The sequence below is a fragment of the Muntiacus reevesi genome, chromosome 1 (assembly GCF_963930625.1).
Source record: "Muntiacus reevesi chromosome 1, mMunRee1.1, whole genome shotgun sequence".
Classification (NCBI taxonomy): Eukaryota; Metazoa; Chordata; class Mammalia; order Artiodactyla; family Cervidae; genus Muntiacus; species Muntiacus reevesi.
Genome location: NC_089249.1, coordinates 242,753,815 through 242,758,419, shown reverse-complemented (window position 1 = coordinate 242,758,419; position 4,605 = coordinate 242,753,815).

Below are 4,605 nucleotides of genomic sequence, written 5' to 3'. Positions count from 1 at the left end.
GATTCCTCTCCAGCCTCACCTCAGCCGGGCAGGAGCACGGTCCAAGCTTCTTCTAAGAGTCATTGGCCTGAGTCCTATGAAGCAGCTTCCCCAAATAACATTCTCCCTTTCCTCTAGAAATTTACCTTCCTAACCAACTTCTCTTTGAAGCTTGTGAAGAAGCAGATTAATGATGCAGCTGTCTTCTGCCTTGGGCAGCTCTTGGAGAAGTCTTACAGTAGGAAAATTGTGATGCCGCCCCATCCTTTTTCTCTGCTTATTTCTTCCTCCTCCATCCTCCCGTTGTAGCCTTTGATGCTGAGGGTGGGGGTTCTTCCTTACACCTTTACCAGGCTCTCTAGAAGGAATCTGACAGCAGCCATTTATAGTTTCAGGTCAGAGACTTCAAGAAGCTAGTGTCGGAATTTGGACTAAAATCTATGTCTCCTTGCTGCAGTGTCCACTTTCCTGGTCCTTACTGCCCCAACTATACCACAGGCAGGGTGCTTAGAGTGGTTCTCAATTACTTAACATCACAACACAATAGGTTTGTAGTATCATCATTCTAAGTTATAGATGAGAAAAACAGGTTTAAGGAGTGTCAGAGACTTGCCCAAAGTTAACTCAGTGGTGGAGTGGGTGGGCTTCACATATGAGTGAGTATGACCATATTGCCTATCCACACAAAACATGAAAGCCAGACCCCATCCACTTAAAGGTTCACTGTCTCTGCCTCAGGGCTTCTCCAGTCCCATAAACCTAACACAAATGAGCTACAACTAGATCAGGGCACTTTGGAATGAACACAACTGAACCAGAATCCTGTGGCATAAACAGAGAGGAAGGGAGGGTAGAGAGATTCAGGGGTAGGAGAGAGGGGCTTGGTTTCCAGTCCTGCCAGTGAGCAGGTAGGATGCCTTGAGTACACCTCTTACAGTGTTAATGGTTTAGTTTCTGCACCTGTACAGGGTCAAACTTAGGTTCTCAGGGCATTTGGCTCCATCTTCTGGCCAATTTGGATCACTGCAGCCTTTTGCAGTGTGTCCATCCACTATGGTTATCAGGTAATGCTGAGACTTCTAGGAAACTTCTGGTCGCTTTGGGGGTTAGGTCAGGTCCCCTGACACCCAAACCCTCAGGCCTCCTGTCTGCTTAGCTGACTCCAACCCCTTTCTCCAAGGATTCCATCCCACCTGGTCACTTCTCCTTGTCCTCCTGAGACAGGGCTATCTATTTAGTAAGCTTGCTGCTCCCTCCACTTGCTTCCATGGCATCCACCCCTCCTGGCGACTGAGTGGGGTGTCCATCTACCACTCCACGTCAGGGTTTTCTTGGGGGAGTAGGGGGCATGGAAGAAAGAGGGAGGTGGAGACCTGTGTCTCCTTCAGGTCTGCACCACTCTCAGCCTCTCTGAACCTCAGTTTCCCCTTCTGACACACAACCAACCCCTACCCCAGATTCCTGAGAAGATTGAACAGATTAGTTGGTGTGAAGGTGCTTTGTGAGCCCTTTAATAAAGAGCTTTAAGTTACCACATCTATTTAGGCCCTCCACAAGCCACATAGGATGCCAGGTGCTAACTGGAACCCAGTTAGCCCACAGGCTATGGGACCCTCGTTAGAGATGGGAGATGAACCATTCTTCTAATGTTCTGGCTTCAGGATCTCAGGCTTTTTGACAGAGTCTATAGCTGAACTCCCTCCTTCCACCCAGTTTCTGCTTATTTCTGAAAGATGAGTGAGTCCTAGTCTAAGAGAGTATTTTAGAGTTACTCCCAATGACCCAGATTCTAGGCTTTGAAAACTCAAGAGCTATAATGGGAGAGGCAGAGGAGGACCAGTTTAGCCAACTCTCTTCCTGCCCCTTGTCTGGACATAAGATCCATGGCCTTGGGACTTCCCTGGTGGTCCTGTGGCTAAGACTCCACACTCTCAATGCAGGGGGGCTTAGGTTTAATCCCTGGTCAGGGAACTAGATCCCACATGCCACAGCTAAAGAGTCCACAGGCTGCAATTAAAAATCCTTCATGCTGCAATGAAGATCTAAGATCCCATGTGCTGCAACTAAGACCTGGTGCAGCCAAATTAACTTTTTTTTTTTTTTTAAAGATCCATGGGCTCGTGCTTGGATGAGTGAGACCTAGATAAGCAGCCTCAGAAAGAAAGGAAAGTTTTTTCCCAGCTGAGTCTTGAGTTCCCAGTACAGTCTTGATTCTGTTTGAACTTCAGGGTGTTGGGGAACAGGCAGCAAGAAGGTCATCTAGAGCAGCCTTGTTGAGGTCATCTAGAGCATCTTGAGTTGAGGTCTAGATCTAGAGGTCTAGCATCTAGAGTTGAGGTCATGTAGAGCAGCCTTTGGAGAAGACAATGGCACCCCACTCCAGTACTCTTGCCTGGAAAAATCCCATGGATGGAGGAGCCTGGTAGGCTGCAGTCCATGGGGTCACTAAGAGTCGGACATGACTGAGCGACTTCATTTTCACTTTTCACTTTTCACTTTCATGTATTGGAGAAGGAAATGGCAACCCACTCCTGTGTTCTTGCCTGGAGAATCCCAGGGATGGGGGAGCCTGGTGGGCTGCCGTCTATGGGGTCGCACAGAGTCGGACACGACTGAAGTGACTTAGCAGCAACAGCGCAGGCTTGCTTGCATACTCCCAAAGGTGGGGGGATCGCTACCTTTTCTAGGAAGCCCAGTTTCTCCTAGAGCAGCTCTAACCTTTCAAAAAGTCCCACCAGTGATTCAAAAGGGTGGTTCTGAGACCTCCTGTATCACAGTTACGTAAGGCGACTCAGGGCATCAGACCAGTGGGGCGAGGCCTGGAATCTGCACCTACAGCAGCCTTGGCAGGTGAAGAGGAGCCATTGGCCCACCTCTCCACACTGGGAGTGACAGCCATCACCAGTGACCCCGACCCCCCGCCCTGCCATTCCCAAAGCCTGCCCTGGACACACTTCCACCAATCGTTTCTGACAGGGCATATTTTTTCTCTTCTTAACACTCTTCTGTCCCTTCTCAGGTTCTTCTCTCTTTTTCCTGGTCTCCAGACCTGTTTTGTAAAGAGAACATCATAGAATTTGGGGGCTAGAAGTGTTTTTAAAACCTTACCCAACTGCTCCTTTTATAGATGGGATGTTTGAGACCCAGAGAGGGCAGTGTCTTGCCTGAGTTCACACCGCTGTTCCATGGGAGCTCACAGGAGACCCGATCCCGTGACTCCTAGTGTGTGCCCCTTCCTGCTGTGCAGTGCAGTTCTGTCCTGCTGGAAAAGCCGCGTTGAAGGACAACACCCTGCTGAGACCCCTACTTAAAAGAAGCCATCATGATGTCATCCCGGGATTCTCCCTGGCCTTTCTGATGCTCTCTGAGTTGGGTCATTCAGATTTCCTCTTGAAAGAGAGTGGGTCACTGATGCTATTCAGCCCTGGGCTAAGAGGTCAAGCAGACTCCAGGGTTGGGGGTTGTGGTGGTGATTTGGGTACCACATATGCTGAGGAGCAAATAGAGAAAGAGCACCAGCAGAGAGAAGCTAGAGGTGGGAGATTGTGCAGTGAGAGGGTGGGAGAGGGAGAGAGGGGCACTTAGAGAGTGAAAGAGATTGCAACAGACATCAGAGGGAGACAGGGACACACACACAGACATATGCACAAAGAGATAGATAGAAACACAGAGATAAAAACACAGAGAGACATAGAGGGAGAGACTGGAACAGGGATGTGTGTGAGACAGAGGGAGAGGGAGGGAGAGACAGGGAATGGAGATTGACTTAGACGATGAAAGAGAAGAAGTCAGAGAGACAGACAGAGCCCCTGGCACCCAGTATTTTTCCATTCTTCCCCAAAGTCTCGCTGCCCCCTGCCCTTGCTTGCCTTCCCTGAGATGCCCCGAATCTCTCCCCAACCACCTTTCACTTGAGTGAGCTCCACCGGATTTCTGCCTCTCTCAGTGACGCGATTCCCAACCAGCCTGGCCCTGGAGGGGTTTCTAGGGAGGGGGTGGTGGTGGGAAGCTCACAGAGCTGCCCGGAAGCAAATGCTGCACACTGGGGAAGCAAACGCCGCCTTCTGCTCCGAGGACCTCCTGTCAGCTCTCGTTACCGCCACGACCTGGAGATGATTCTATTCTTCAGCAGACAGAGCAGGGCTGCCAGCTCCCAGCGGTTGGCTCGCCTCCAGTCAGCAGCAGTCTCCCTGGGAGCAGACTCTCTGAGAAGGACGGCTGAGTGAACAAGGCCCAGGCTCTTCTCATCGGCACCTCCATGCCCGTGTTCACTTGACATCCTTCCCTTCCGGGGACTATCCTTTCTTATTTATTTATTTATTGGGATCGTCCTCTCTGCCCAGGTCACGCCCCAATTACCTTTCCACTCCTCCAGGAAGTCCTCCTAGCAGCAACCCAGCAGCACATGAATCCTCCCTCTGTAAATGTTCCCTGTTCCTCTTATCTCTCTTTCGCCCTTTAGTTTATATTGCTCCCAAATTATGTCACACAAAGGGCTAAGTTATAAGCCTATCAAGCTATCATGTGAGTGGAAAAGGAAATCACTAAATTTGTATGTTTGCGACAATAAGAGCTATCCACAATATATTAGTGAGTAACTCATTTGATCCTTGTGACTGTTTACAA